The following is a 16,258-nucleotide window of genomic DNA, read 5'->3' as shown; positions in this document are numbered from 1 at the left end:
TTATCTCTAACTCTTGTCTCAATGTTTAAATAGAAAAAAGAAAAGATGTGATGCCTAAACCACACGAAAGAAAAGAGGCTAGTAAAAAATATATATAAAATCTAGATGTGCTAAGTCGACAGGACACTTTTTCCTAAACTTTGCCCTGAAGGAGATTTGGAACATAGGATTTAGCCGGGCAGTGCAATCTTACTAGGCCTGCATACGGAGAATAGAAGCAAGCAAACAAACAAACAAACAAGAAAATACTTCTCAAAACACTTCTGATGTTTCTGACCCAATCACAATAAACAGCTGATAATCTCAAAGTAAACTGCTTCTGATGTTTGTTGCTTAATATTAAGCTGCTATATTTAGCATTACTAGAGAAATAAATTTGTTCCTGGCCAACACTGGAATTACAGAACCCAGAAGGGCTATAGGAAATTCTCCTAGGTAAGTGGTACATTTAGCTGAATCCGTGATGAATTAAATACCTGATGGTGAGATATAAAATTTAGGAGCCAATCAACCACGTATGACCAAAAGAGCATCACCCGTGATTGCCCCAGAAAATCGAAGTACTGAATACCCTATTCAGATTGCATCTTGAGGCTTGAAGAAGAAAGCTGAGTATAAAGTCAATAAGGGCTGGGTGCAATGGCTCGTGCTTGTAATCCTAGAACTTTGGGAGGCCAAGGCGGGAGAATCACTTGAACCCAAGGAATTAGAGTCAAGATTGGGCAAAACAGTGAGGTATCATCTCTAAAATATTAAAAAATCAAAAAATTAGCCTGGCATGGTGGCATGCACCTGTAACCCCAGCTGCTCGGGAGGCCAGTGCAAGAGGACTGTATGAGCTCAGGAGTTAAAGACCAGCCTTGGCAACAGAGGGAGACCCTATCTTTATTTATTTTAAAAAAAAATTAATAAAGTCACTAAGATGATTAGAAAGAACGTTACCTATAACCTCATTAGAGGACTTTCCCTCGATTCCATTTTCTCCTCTGGCTACAAAGGGACAATGTCATATTCCTGCACTTCCTGTGTGTGTGTCTTTTCCTTCCCTTGCAGATGGAGATGGCCGCCATGAACACTGGGTACTCTGATGAATCTGCTCAGCATCCAGTCTTCTCCAGCTGAGGCCAAGTCTCCAGCCTAAGGCTTCCCAGGGCACGACCATGTGTCTGTGCCGCAAGGTAATGGTTAAACGGAGTATGGGCTACACGAGGTATCAGCAGCATGGAACAGGAGCACTCGATAGCCACTCTGCACCCTCAACCTCTGTTAAACAAGAAATGCTACTGTGGTGATTCCTCACAGTAAGGTAATATGGTTTCAAATTTTCTACTCTCAAGACAAATTGATTGTTGGTATAAAACCTCCAGACTTTGAGGAAGCCATATTAATGAAAAATCTATTATTTAAGGAACCAGGTTGAGAAACTGTATTTCTGTATCGTAAATGCCTTGATCAAGACAAAAGCTATTACTTAAACAAACAGCATAGGCTTGAGAATAGAAAAGTTAAAACATGCATTAGTGCTATTAATACACAGCAACCTGAGACGAGACCTTCACAGCGGTGAATGAATTAGATCAGGTCAAAGTGGTCCAATTTGCCAGTTTGCCATCATAATGCCAAGAGACTGGCAGGTCTCATGCTTCTACCTGCCCACCAGGTATTTTGAACACTTATTTAAGCCAGTCACAAATTAGACCACTTAATTTATCAGTCAAGTTTAATTTAACTACCGATAAATGGGAATGATCTTAATTTCTTACTTACCAAAACCATCAGGTCTAATAACATTCATAAATTCGGTTTTTTACATTTCGTTGATTGCCAACTTGAGTCTACCTGACTCTCTACAGCATACAGACTTTTTGCCATGCCAAGTTTAACCCAGATGAATTTCTAATGGGAGAATGTTAGTCCTGGTCCACGAAGGTGAGCGATATGACTGATCAATTCAATCCCCTGAGAGGCGGTCGGTCACCACCCCTGCATCTCTGCTTGAAGCTATCTTTCCCAGCTCTGATTGCGTGTTTTCTTTGCCACTTTCGAGCTTCAATGCTTTTCCCATTCCAGCCTAGACCTATGTTTTTTAAATCCATCATTAATCAATCATTCTTTGGAGTAGAAATCCTCTCAAGACCTCAAGTACAGAAAAATACTGCATAATGAACAATAAATATTTGGATTACCAGGAGGGCACACGTAAGAAGGCTGCATTCTTTCTTTCTTCTAGTCCTAGGGGAAGAAGGGAAGTTTTATGAAGCTGAAATGGGGTCTTTTCCCACAGCTCCCAGCAGTCTCCCTCTCACTCCTACTGAATAGGAAGCCTCCACTGGACAGATTTTCTTACTTGGTTTTCCCCCTGCCAACCTAGAAAAATGTTGATCTATTGCTTTACCAACATCTAGAAGATATTCTCCTGCCCCCAACCATAAGTCTTCACTGCTTCTCCAAATTTAAAACATCAAGGAAATAACACATGAGGCCTCCAGGGGGAAATTAATGTATCTCATTAGAGCAAGCTGTCTCATGCACCTATCTGACTGTTTGAGCTGCCTTGTTGACTGTCTCTAACCAGATCAGAGGCAAAGCAGGAAGGGATATTAAACCCAACATGGACCACAGTGCATAGAGATATAAGCATGAAGATGAGTGGAGCGAACAGTAGAGACCATTCCAATGTCTCTTCGGTTACCAGGCATTATGGTTCAACTGTATCTCCCTCCCCATCCCCCAAAAAATGGGTACAGTAGAGCCCTAATCCCCAGTACCTTCAAATGTGACCTTATCTAGGATAGGGTGCCTCTACAGAAGTAATCAAGTGAAAATGTGGTCATTAAGTTTGACTTAATCCAATATGACGTGTGTCCCTATAAAAAGGGAAAATTGGGACACAGAGACAGACATGCATAGAGAGAAGATGATATAGAGAGTCACAGGGAGAAAGACGATAGCCATTTACAGCCCAGGGAGAGAGGCCCTGAACAGACCCATCCCCCACAGCCCTTAGAAGGAACCAAGCCTGCCGCACCTTAATCTTGGACTTCAGCTTCCAGAACCGGAGACAACAACTTTCTGTTGCCTAAGCACCCCAGCCCGCGGTATATGGTTACAGCAGCTCCAGCAAACTAATGTACCAAGACACTAAGTTAACCTAACTGGACAGTTGGTGAGTGCTCTCAAACCCTGGAATTATATTATCTTCCCGATGCAAAAAGAATGATGGAGGGTAAATCCTCCAGCCCATAAATAGTGTTCCTATCCTAGGCAAATGGGGTAAAGAGTGTAATTTATCCCCAGATCACAAGTTAAATGTTAGCTCCCCTATGGCAGGGCTGGGGGGGCGTGTAACTATAGAAAAGAGTTTGGAAACCAAAATCCAGTTAAAATAAAGACTTGCATATTACAGGAAGCATATATTCCTATATCAGTGCTGTAGTGTGATCCCACCAGGGAGTTGGGGAGCAAAAGACAGGAGGAGGGCAGGGGATGTACTCAGATGACCCATGGGGTCAAGACTTCTAGAGGGTCAAGAAGACACCACCAAGTTGGTTTATAACTGACCTGCAAATGGGAATCCCTCCAATGACAACTTAATAGTTTCTTCTTCCTCCAAATTGTATGTCACTTCAGTTAGTGTCAAAGGTGGCTGATAGGAGGTGGGACAGATAAGTTCATTACCCAAGTAATCAACTTAAGTATCTTGGAGAAAATCCTTTACTGTGATTTCACCAGCAAATTGGTCTTTGTGTGGGACTCATTTTGGGGAGCTATGGTCTGTGGAGGAGAGAGGTAAAAAGGTAGCTCTGCTCTATATGTGAGTCCCCAGGCCACTCTATGGAAAGGGGCTTTGGGATTACAGTGTGGACTGTGTTTCGGAATCCCCAGTGTATTTGTTGGACAGTGATCTTCATTAGATTCAGAACCTAGTCTGGAAATTGCTCAATCTAACAGGGATAATATTATTGAGTTGTGTCTTAAGACCATTGGCTGCACAGTATATTATATGGAAAGTAATTGCAGACCAGACACAGTGTCTCACATCTGTAGTCCCAGCACTTTGGAGGCCAAGGTGAGAGGATTGTTTGAGGCCAGGAGTTCGAGACTAGCCTGGGCAACAAAGTGACCCCTTTCTCTACAAAAAAAAAAAAAAAAAATCAAAAACTTAGCCTGGCGTGGTGGCGCATACCTGCAATCCCAGCTATATCAGAAGCTGAAGTAAAAGGGTCTCCTGAGCCCAGGAGGTTACTACACTCCAGCCTGGACTGCAGAGCAAGACCCTGTCTCAGAAAAATAAAAATAAAAATAAAAAAGAAAGTAATTGCTAAGCAAATGGCAAACAAAGGAATTCTGATGAATTCTTCGTTACTCCTCCTACATAGAAGTATTCACTTTACACAATGTGATACTTACCCCTCTCTCTGTTCTTACCTATTGGGCCCTGTATTTGTTTCCTGGGGCTGCTATAACAAATTACCACAAACCTCGTGGCTTAAAGCAATAGCAACGTATTGTCTCACTGCTCTGGAGAACAGAAGTACCACATCAAGCTGCTGTCAGAATCCCACTCCCTCCAGGAGCTCTAGGGGAGAATCAATTCCTTGTCATTTCCAACTTTGGATGGCTGCAGGTGTCCTTGGCTCGTGGCCACATCATTCCAATCCCTGCCTCCATATGCACCTTGCCTTCTTCTCTGTGTGGGTCTCTATCTAATCTCCCTCCACCTGTCTCATAAGGAAACACACAACTGCATTTAGAGCCCTCCTGGATAATTCAACGCAAACTCTTCTCAAGACCCTTAGTCACATCTTCTGCTATATAAGGTGATATTCACTCTTTTGCCATATTCACAGGTTTGGGGAGTTTAAAAATGAGTATAATTTTGGGAGATCTTTTCTTTTTTCTGCCTATTACAGGTCCAAACCACCAGCCTCTTAGGTTAAGTTTTGGAAACTTATCTTGTAAAGGTCATCAACATAACGTTTATTTCAACGCTAGTCCCAGACCTCATGCAAAGCTGCATCAAAGACTTGGAAGAGTAAGACTTAACTGTTGACTTGAGCCATAGCCCTCCTTTTTTTTCTCTCCATTTATAACATGTAGCCAGGTTTTTTTCTTCCTCAAAAAAGTGAAAATATTGGTTCTGAACCATCTTGGGATCTGGTAAGAGTAATAAGAGAAACCAAGTCTTCGATCCTCATTTGTACTCTTTTAGATTAACCAGGGTTCTGGTCAAGGATATAAAAGTGTATTTATAAGATGCCTTAGTCTTAGAAAATTTATACGAGGCTGTGTATTTTTCTCCTCCGTTGCCGGAACTATAACCGAGCTCTAGATATAAGTGTGCTGTTTCCACGTTTTCACACGCTGAGGGGCTCTAATGTTCATATATTAGTTTTTTCTGGAAACTTATTATTGTACACATTTTTCTATCTTTTGCTATTTTTTTGCTGGCCTCAGTCACCCCAATCCTTTTCTCTGTAAAACCACATAGCACCAGAGAATAAACTGAAGAGAAATAAGAATTTCTAAAAGTACTCCTAAAAAAATAAATGAATTAACTATAAAATTGGTCTTACAGTTTTGCAAAAGGTGATATTTGGGGGAATGATAGTTACTCAATCTAATATTTGAATAAATACTGTCTGGCATTGAGCATAATTTCATATTTGTGGCCAAGAAATGAATACATATGTATATTTTTTCTGGTAATTCAGAGAATATTTTAAATATGATATAGATATGTAAATGTATCTAGAAGTGTCGTTCAAGACCAAGAATCATTTGCTCCACTTGGTGTGGCAAGGCTTTAGGAAGTCACTGATGCTCAACCCTAGCTGTATATTAAAATCCTCTGAGAGCTTTTTAAAAAAATACCAGTGCCTGGACTCCACCCCAAAACAATCAAATCAGAATTTCCGGGAGTAGGGGTGTTGTTCTGGCTGTTGTATTTTCAAACCCCGCAGATGATTTTAATTGTGGAGAATACATTGAGAATACAGATTCAGCGCTCCTTGTACTGATGAGGAAAACAAGACCTATGGGGTGAGGTGATCTGCCTACTTTCTGCCTATGGATGTAACCAACAATAACAAAAAAAAAAAAGGCTGCAAATAAGCAGCAAGAAATAGTAAATAATTTAAGATAAAATGACTGTAGAGAGAAGCAAGGGAGACTGCCAGCAGAAGCAGAAAGGGCTCTCTGGCTGCCAAGGGTGAGGATTGTGAAAATGTAAATCCTGCTTAAATCCTTTATCGCCAGACTGTGTGCATACCAGCAAGCTGGCTTTAGAGAAATATATCTATGAAACTGCTTCCTAAAAGTTTGAGGTCTGGGGGAAGGCAGCAAACTCCGAAATTCCAGAACTGGGTAGTTAAGGAAATAAAAGCTGGGGAATCTCCACAGAAAGTAATTTCACCGTGTTAACTATCTCTGGGCTTATTTGTGCTGTTTTTAAGTTTTACTGTGATTTGTGTAAGTTCTTCAGAGAGTTGGTGAGTTGAAATAGTTATCATCTGATGACAATCATTACAGATTTCCTGTCCCCATTTTCCATAGTCTTATGGTCATCATTCCCGCAAATAAAGGGAAAAAAAAGCTAAAAATTATTTTAATTTGATTAATGGCCATTTTGTTGCAGGGATCTTTTCCCTTGGATGTAACAAACTGCTTGACTATTGTTTGATATCAAAATAAACTGTAAATTCCAGTTTAATTTATTTATTTTTTTTCTTTTCCCGGGTTTCTCCCCTGGCCTGCTATTCTCAGGAACTTTCATCCAAGGTTTTGATGTGCTAATTTGCTCATCAGTACCTCCAGCCTTCTTTGGTTTAATTAATAAATATTTCCTGTTGACAAAGGAAGGGGAAACAGAAGTCTAATTCATGAATTTGATCATTGTATTTCCCCCCACTGTGACCCTCACTTGAAACTGGTCTTGAGTCTTATCAGCCGCTCCGTTTTAGGCCTTGTCATTTGCATATCAAATATATCGTTGTAAGCAGGCTGCTTGCAGCCCAGGCCTGCAGACGGTTACAGAACCAGCTGCCCACTGGAGGGGCAGGGAAACATCTGTACACCCACTGTGATTACAGAAGAAGAATGAGAACAGAGGATCGCCCTACTCTCTCCTCTTCAGGCTCTCCAGAAATCCAGGTCTTCCAGGTGACCTGTTGTCATACAGTCGGCATATGTATTTATTTACTTACTGAATTTTTAATCTGGGTATTTACTCTTCTGAAATGAGAATGAGAACACAAGATGCTCTAAACCTTCAACTTGAGTTTCTTGTCTTCAAAACCTCCCCTAGCCACTAAAGATGCTTTAGCAGATCCTAATAGGGACATAACTGAAAAGCATTGTCATTACAGAGAATTACGATACATAGGAACCATCTGACTTCACTATGTTAGCCGACTTGAATAGAGCTTCCCTTGAAACCACTTTGTTTTCTCTCAATTAAGGACAGGCTGGTGGTGACTACCGACTCAAATCAAGTCTCCCTTCTCCTTTTTTAAGAACTTGGGAAGTTGGTTTACAAAATTACTAGCAGCGCCATAATTCTATTCCCATCCTTCGTATTTGACCTGCCCACATTTTTCAATCCACCCCCTTCCTAGAATTCACCTGTTATTGTTTACATGATACCCTGTGTTTATAAGATTCCTCAGAGGTAAGATGCAAATCTCTGCCAGGGTGAAAGATGTTTCAAAGATTTTAGAATTGTGTTCCTAAGCTGTTTTATTCGTATGACCCACATATCTGAAGAACGCTTTAGAGATATGGTCTCAGGCACTTGAAAACACAATAACCGACCAAGAACCAGCCCTAAGGCTGATATCTAGATTTTGTCGTTGTTGTTTTGTTTTGTTTTTCTTTTTTATTTTTTTGAGATGCATTGTCTCTCTGTCACCTAGGCCAGAATGCAGTGGCATGATCTTGGCTCACTACAACCTCTACCTCACTGCAACCTCCACCTCCTGGGTTCAAACAATTCTCCAGCCTCAGCCTCCCAAGTAGCTGGGACCACAGGTGCCCACCACCACACCCAGCTAATTTTTGTATTTTTAGTAGAGATGGGGTTTCGCCATATTGGCCAGACTAGTCTCAAACTCTTGACCTTGCGATCTGCCCACCTCAGCCTCCCAAAGTGCTGGGATTACAGGCATGAGCCACTGTGCCCGGCCAGATGTCTAGCTTTTAAGAGGTCCATGCACAGCCCCAGAAGCAGGAGTAGCAGGAAAATAATGCCATGGACTATATTAATTATGAGCTTAGAAGTGGCAATATTACAGTGGAAAGATTCGTTTTGGTTCTATTCAAGTTACCGAATGAATTAGGCAGGAGCATTAAAAAAGATACTGTGGTTCTTTATCTCAGGCACTAATATCTAGTGCACTATTACTTGGTGTAGTGGCAAGAGCACTCCATTTCGAGCTTGAAGATCTGAGTTTTATCTCAGCTTTGCCACCAACTGAACATCTGCCATTTGAGCAAGTTCCACTCTATGTGTGGACATCCATTTCTCCATCTGCAACGTGAGACACTTAGATTACATGGACATGCATTGAACTTTGATCCTCAGATGTGTTACCACGTGCTCCTTAAAAAGATTTATGGACCAAGAAGCAGCATCTCCGCTCCTTCCGGAATCTCCAGCTGGTTCAGCCCACCTGCCTCCACTCCTGCCTCCACCATGATCATCAGGGTGACAGAAGTCCTACAAGGTGTCCACCTCTGGCCTCCAGGCCTTCAGCAGCCGCTCCTACACGAGTGGGCCCAGTGCCCACATCAGCTCCTTGAGCTTCTCTCGAATGGGCAGCAGCAGCTTCCGGGGTGGCCTGGGCGGAGGCTACTGTGGGGCCAGCGGCAAGGGAGACATTACCAACATCACAGTCAATCAGAGCCTGCTGAGCCCCCTTAACCTAGACATGGACCCCAATATACAGGCCATCTGCACCCAGGAGAAGGAACAGATCAAGACCCTCACAAGTTTGCCTCCTTCATCGACAAGGTACACTTCCTGGAGCAGCAGAACAAGATTCTGGAGACCAAGTGGAGCCTCCCACAGCAGCAGAAGACAGCTCGGAGTAACATGGACATGTGTGAGAGCTACATCAACAACCCGAGGGGCAGCTGGAGACCCTGGGCCAGGAGAAGCTGAAGCTGGAGGCGGAGCCCGGCAACATGCAGGGACTGGTGGAGGACTTCAAGAACAAGTAGGAGGATGAGATCAGTAAGCGTACAGAAATGGAGAATGTATCTGTCCTCATCAGGAAGGGTGTGGAGGAAGCTTACATGAACAAGGTAGAGCTGGAGTCTCGCCTGGAAGGGCTGACTGATGAGATCAACTTCCTCAGGCAGCTGTATGAAGAAGAGACCCAGGAGCTGCAGTCCCAGATCTCAGAACACATCTGTGGTGCTGTCCACGGACAACAACAGCTGGACACGGACAGCATCGTTGCTGAGGTCAAGGCGCCATACAAGGAGATCACCAAACGCAGCCGGGCTGAGGCTGAGAGCATGTACCAGACCAAGTATGAGGAGCTGCAGACGCTGGGGATGACCTGCGGCATACAAAGACTGAGATCTCCGAGATGAACATCAGCTGGCTCCAGGCTGAGATCGAGGGCCTCCCAGGCCAGAGGGCTTCCCTGGAGGCCGCCATCGCAGATGCCCAGCAGCATGAGAGCTGGTCATTAAGGATGCCAACGTCAAGCTTTCTGAGCTGGAGGCCGCCCTGCAGCAGACCAAGCAGGACATGGCGCGGCAGCTGTGTGAGTACCAAGGGCTGATGAACGTCAAGGTGGCCCTAGACATCGAGATCACCACTGACAGGAAGCTGCTGGAAGGCGAGGAGAGCTGGCTGGGGTCTGGGATGCAGAACATGAGTATCCACAAGAAGACCACCAGTGGCTATGCAGGTGGTCTAAGCTCAGCCTATGGGGGCCTCACAAGCCCCGGCCTCAGCTACAGCCTGGGCTCCAGCTTTGGCTCTGGTTGTGAAGAAGATCAAGACCTGCAATGGAAAGCTGGTGTCTGAGTCCTCTGACATCCTGCCCAAGTGGACAGCTGCAGCAGCCCCTCCCCGCCTGCCCCTCCCAGCCCGCCCCTTGTGTGGGTGCCCCAGAGCCCGGGAGGGAGTCTGCTGTGCAGGGGAGCATAAGGAATGGGAGACTCACCTGAGGCTCAGCCCTAGCCCTCAGCCCACCTGCAGGGGAGTTTACTGCCTGGGGACCCCTCTTGCCCATGCCTCCAGCTACACAACAATTCAATTGCTTTTTTTTTTTTTTTTTTTGTCCAAAATAAAACCTCAGCTAGCTCTGAAAAAAAAGAAAGATTTATGTGGCCAGAGAGTTTTTGAGAATCATAGCGTTACACACATATGCACGCTTTCTCGGAGATTCACAATAAACACTAGCATACCAAATGCCTCCATGAGACATTCTAATAAAGCTTTACAACAAATACCCATTTAACTGTTTAATCTAGTGTTTCCCAAACATATTTTACCAAGAATCTCATGTGTGTTCTAAACAACTTGGGCAGTGCTGGACAAGATTTTCTAAGGGCCTTCCAGCTCTAACGGGCCCCACCCCTGGTCAGGCATGTCAGGGTTGTTTATCAGGGCCCTAGAAGTAGTAGCTAAAAGGAGACCTCAGGTGGGCTGCCAAGGCTCATGCCTATAATCCCAGTGCTTCGGGAAACCAAGGCAGAAGGATTGCTTGAGGCCACGGGTTGAAGACCAACCTGGGTAACATAGCAAGACCCCATCTGTACAAAGAACTTAAAAAGTTAACCAAGCACGGTGGTGCACTCTTGTAGTCCCAGCTACTTAGGAGTCTGAGGCAGGAGGATCACTTGAGCTCAGGAGTTCAAAGCTACAGTACCTAGGATCCCATCAATGCACTCCAGCCTGGGCAATAAAGCAAGACTCTGTCTCCAAAAAAAAGCAAAGAAGAACTCAGAAACCAGACAGCCTGGGTTCATATCTACAGTTTTCTACTATGTTGCTTTGCAACCTGAATCATGTAAATTTAATTTATCTGAACTAAAGTACAGACAGAAGGAACTATCTGTACTTTAGTTCCTTCTTCTGTAAAATGGAGATAATAATATCATCTGTTTCATAAAGTCACTGTAAGAATCGAATGTGTTAATGCAACATATAAAATGCTTAGCAGATTACGCGCGGCTTGTTAAGTGCTGTGTGTGTTAACATTTGCAATATCCAAAACCCTTATCTGATGCAACAGCCTAAGAAAAGAAAGAGTGAATGAAAGAAACTGCCATTTGCTGGGGATCTACTGGTTTTCATGCCAGATGCTTTACATACATAATCTCATGAAATCTCCACATAAAACTAAGACAGAAATATATTCTTTCATTTTACAGGTGAGTAAAACAAAGCTTTGAGGTATTCAAGAATCTACCTGATGTCACATGAAAAAATATTAAGATGAAAAAATTGGTCTCAAATTCACAACTCAAGTTCATTCTAACACATCACACTGCCCTCAAGAACGAAAAGTAATAAGCTTTCTACCATTTTATAGATGAAGAATGCGGCATATAAACTGAAATATTTCTCAGGATCACACAGTAAGACTCGAATTAGAAAATAATTCACATTGTGTCATTCACCTCTGGACCCTAAAAGCAAAGGGACATGTGAAAAGCGGAAAGAACCTATCTCTTCATTTTGATCAGGCTACAACTTTTAAAATTAAGATGATTTTCTCTTTTAATTACGCATCTCCTGCATATATTATGTCACATTTTGCAGAGATTCTGGTCTTCCCTACCTGACTCAGATTATGTTTTAAGAGAAGCATAGGTCTGAGGTAGACATTTAAAGGTCAAATTAATTCTACTGCCTCCAGAAAGAATGGGATCAAAATAATTCTCAAATGATAATCCCTTCCCTATTCTACTTTTAAATATTCAGAGAGGAAAATTCTGTGACTTTGGTTTTTAAAAATTCAAATATTAACGATCTATTCAAAATGTCATAGTATGCAAGGACCTTTGAGATGTTTGTGAAAATAAAAATACATTCATCAAAAAAATAAAATGAGAAAAAAATAGAATAAGAAGATGAATTGATTTACTGTGATGGAGCATAGTATTGTGCATTAAGAACTGAAATTCAGGACTAAGGACTTGGGGGAGTAATTTATTGGATATTAATCTTCCCTCTTAGCAGGCAAGGCACAACTTTACTTAGATATGTCGGCTGCATCTAAAGTTTTAAGATATGGGGTCAAAAATATATCCCTGCCACATATCCCATCCTGCCATTCTGTTTGGTTCATCTTATCACTAAATTTTTTTACAGCAATGTCAAAGATGATAGAGAGATTTCCATTTTGCAAGTAAAAAAGGGCAGACAGGTGGTGCAACAGCCTGCAGTGTGCTCAGAGGGTGCAGCCAGCTGCCTGAATCCCAGCATCAGAGCCCGTCAGGGGTCACAGGGCATCTCATGATCAGGCAACCTGCAAAGAACTGGAGGGATGCATGGGCGATGTGTTAGCACCTGAATTCTCCATTTGGTATCAGTGAGGGAGAGAAGGGATGGGGACAGGCACTCTTGAATTGGCTGAAAATAAACAATCTCTTTCTTTGGGAGTTTATAATGATGTGAAATTTACACAGTGGTTAACAGAGGACTTATTTTAACCTACAGAGCGGAAAAACGAGGTATAGCTGCATGACCTAAGTAGAACCTCCAACATTTTAGATTTAGAAGAGGGATGCAGAATCACAGGGTGTTCTTGGGAAGTCCTGATCCACCCTTTTTCTTGGTTTTCAGATATGCTTTCATTAGGATGTATAGGCTGCCCCTTACAATTGCAGAACAGCGCCTACCTGGACAAGGAACACGTTTTAGCCAAGATTTTTCTTTGGATACCAGGTCTCCATTCTCAGAGACCCACTACTTGTTGGAATGCCATAGAAACTAACTTAAGAAAATGAAAAAAAAAAAAAAGGAAAATTCTTAAGATACTGAGATGTTTGTGATGTAAATTCAAAAGAATTCTTGGCTCTGGCAATTCCTGTCCTTCTACCTAAGTTTATAATTAAAGGCAAATGTAAAGCAAGGTGGTGGTTGCTGGGTGGACAATTTGCTAGAAGGACATTCTGCAATCTTGTTTACTGCATACAATGTCCAGGGTCTTTCCAGAAGCTCAACCTCAAAGGTCCCATTGAATAAGAGTGACGAGGATGGGCGCTCTGCTTGCATTGTTCCTAGTGCTGGTTTCTTACCAGTCTTATCTCTGGTGTAAAAATGGCCACATCCATCATTGGAGAGAAATATTTCCTATTTGTCTGAGCAGAAAGTAGCTCATATTTATAAATTGCCAAACTGAAACATCCATTCTGAATCTCACCCAGGCATTCAAGAGGAAGAGGAGCAAGGAGTATTAGGCTCTGTCCTTTAAGAAAATCTAATGTGTGTCATTGTGTTTGTGTTGATTATCTTAGGTTTTAAAATACCCTGCACAGCCCTCAGATTGTCCACTTCATGTTTTTCAACTTTGCACTCATTGTTAAGATTCCTAAGCGTAAGGCCAGGCATGGTGGCTCATGCCTGTAGTCCTAGTACTTTGGGAGACTGAGGCGGGTGGATCACCTGAGGTCAGGAGTTTGATACCAGCCTGGCCAGTGTGGTGAGACCCTGTCTCTACTAAAATTACAAAAATTAGCCCAACATGGTGAAACTCCATCTCTACTAAAAATACAAAAATTAGCCGGGTGTAATAGTAGGAGCCTATAATCCCAACTATTCAGGAGGCTGAGGCAGGAGAATCGCTTGTACCCAGGGGCGGGGGGGTGCGGAGGTAACAATAAGCTGAGATTGCTCCACTTCACTCCAGCCTGGGCAAAAGAGCGAAACTCCATCTCAAAAAACAAAGATTCCTAGGCATAAACACTGCTACTCTTTAAATACCACCTCCATTCATTGAAACACTTCCTGACTCCTTTTATCAAAAAAACAAACAATAACAACAACAACAACAACAAAACAGAATTTACCAGTGCAGTAGCCAACCAAAGAATACTTATATTAAAGGGTGATTTAGGTGTTAATAAAAATCTCTTATTTCTCCTATTTGTATATGCAAGGGCCAGACTTTTGAGACATGTGTCAGTTGTTTTGTTTGAGTTTTGTTTTTGTGAGACGGGGTCTCTTTCACACAGACAGGAGTGCAGTGGCACAATCGCAGCTCACTGAAGCTGCAACCTCCTGGATTCAAACGATCCTCTCACTTCAGCCTCCCCAGTAGCTAGGACTACAGGCGAATGCCATCACGCCCGGCTCATTTTCGTATTTTTTGTAGAGATAGAGTTCCGCCATGTTGTCCAGGCTGGTCTTAAATTCCTGGGCTCAAGCCATCCTCCTACCTTGGCCTTCCAAAGCGTAGGGATTACAGGCGTGAGCTACGGCACCTGGCCTTTGTCAGTTAAATAGTGCTGCTTCATGGTCACGCACACACACACACCCTGCCCCAAATCTCTCTCTCTCTCTCCAGTTTTCTAAATAGGTATGTGATAGAGAACTCTCCAAAAACCCCCTTTAGCATGAAGATGTGTGTTTCCCTTAGAGGGGCTGCATTTCACCCACTACTGAGCATTAGCTCAGATTAGCTCCTCAGATTAGCAGAGCATCACCCTGAGGAAAAGTCACATAGGACAGGTAAATTTCACAGGGCAGGGAATACCAGGGAGAGCAAAGGAGTTTTTCCAGGCAGGCAACTCTTAGCCCAGAAATCCCAGTCAAGCAGAGAATCCTCTGGCTGTCAGGCTCCCCACCCCAGAGTCCAGCCCTGAGTCCAGCCCTGGGCATGGTATGAAATCTCTGAACCTGAATCCACCATCCAGAGAGAGCTCTGCATGTGGGGGATGAGAGTGGGGACTCTGTGGCTGAATCCTGGCTCTGCCACGCCTGAAATTAACCTTCTAGTGCTTCAGTGTCTTCCCATTCTCATCTATAAAACGGGAATTATAAAAGGATTCTTTCATCAGACTTTTGAGAGAATAAACTAACCTATGTGAAGTACTTGGAAGAGTGCACGGCACATAGAGACTAAATGTGAGCTGTTGTCAGCATCAAGAAGCAATAACTAACCACATGTTCCCAATTCTTTTTTGTTATTAGACTTTAAGTTCTGGGGTACATGTGTAGAATGTGCAGGTTTGTTATATAGGTATACACGTGCCTTGGTGGTTTGCTGCATCCATCATCCTGTCCTCTACATTAGGCGTTTCTCCTAATGCTATCCCTCCCATATCCCCCCAGCCCCTGCTATCCTTCCCCTAGCCCCTCACCCCGTGACAGACTGCGGTGTGTGATGTTCCCGTCCCTGTGTCCATGTTTCTCATTGTTCAACACCCACTTATGAGTGAGAACATGAGGTGTTTAGTTTTCTGTTCTTGTGTCAATTTGCTGAGAATGATGGTTTCCAGCTTCATCCATGTCCCTGCAAAGGACATTAACTCATCCTTTTTTATAACTACATAGTATTCCATGGTGCACATTTTCCCAATTTTTAAACCACACACACTCCAATGGAAAAAGGTTGAAAGAATATACAATGAAAGTTAATGAACGTCTCTTACTGGTGGAAATTATGGTTGCTTCTTTTAAGTGTTTTTTCCTTATACATTTTCCTAAAAATAGAAAGAATGAATGTAACCTACTATTTGACAGCACAACAGGGTGACTATCGTCAATAATAACCTTATGGTGCATTTTCAATAGCTAGAACAGTACAATTAGATTATTTATAACATGAAAAACAAATGCTTGAGGGGATGGGTTCCCCACTCTCCATGATGTGATTATTACACACTGCATGCTTGTATCGAAACATCTCATGTAGCCCATAAATATATGCACCTACTATGTACCCATAAATTAAAAATTAAAATTAAAATCTTGACCTGGAGCTGTAATCTCAACTCTCTGGGAGGCTGAGGCAGGTGAATCACTTGAGGCCGGGAGTTCAAGACCAGCCGGGCCAAAATGGCAAAACTCTGTATCTACCAAAAACACAAAAATTAGCCAGGTGTGGTGGTACACATCTGTAGTCCCAGCTATTTGGGAGGCTGAAGCACAAGAATCACTTGAACCCAGGAGGTGGAGGTTGCAGTGAGCCGACATCATCCCACTGCACTCCAGCCTGGGCAACAGAGTGAGAGTCTGTCTCAACAAATAAATAAATAAAATAAAATAATAAAAATTTTAGAAGTCAAAGAT

General features: G+C 42.8%; 1 pseudogene; it reads left to right on the top strand.

Annotated features, from left to right (window-relative positions):
* Nucleotides 1-1,160: 1,160 nt before the first annotated feature.
* The window catches only part of LOC105710849 (keratin, type II cytoskeletal 8-like), a 32,461-nt pseudogene continuing 17,363 nt past the window's right edge, over nt 1,161-16,258 (top strand).

Source organism: Aotus nancymaae, unplaced genomic scaffold (assembly GCF_030222135.1).
Source record: "Aotus nancymaae isolate 86718 unplaced genomic scaffold, 86718_ANA_hifiasm-v0.15.2.pri h1tg000083l, whole genome shotgun sequence".
Taxonomy (NCBI): domain Eukaryota; kingdom Metazoa; phylum Chordata; class Mammalia; order Primates; family Aotidae; genus Aotus; species Aotus nancymaae.
This window is presented reverse-complemented; position numbering and strand designations above follow the sequence as displayed.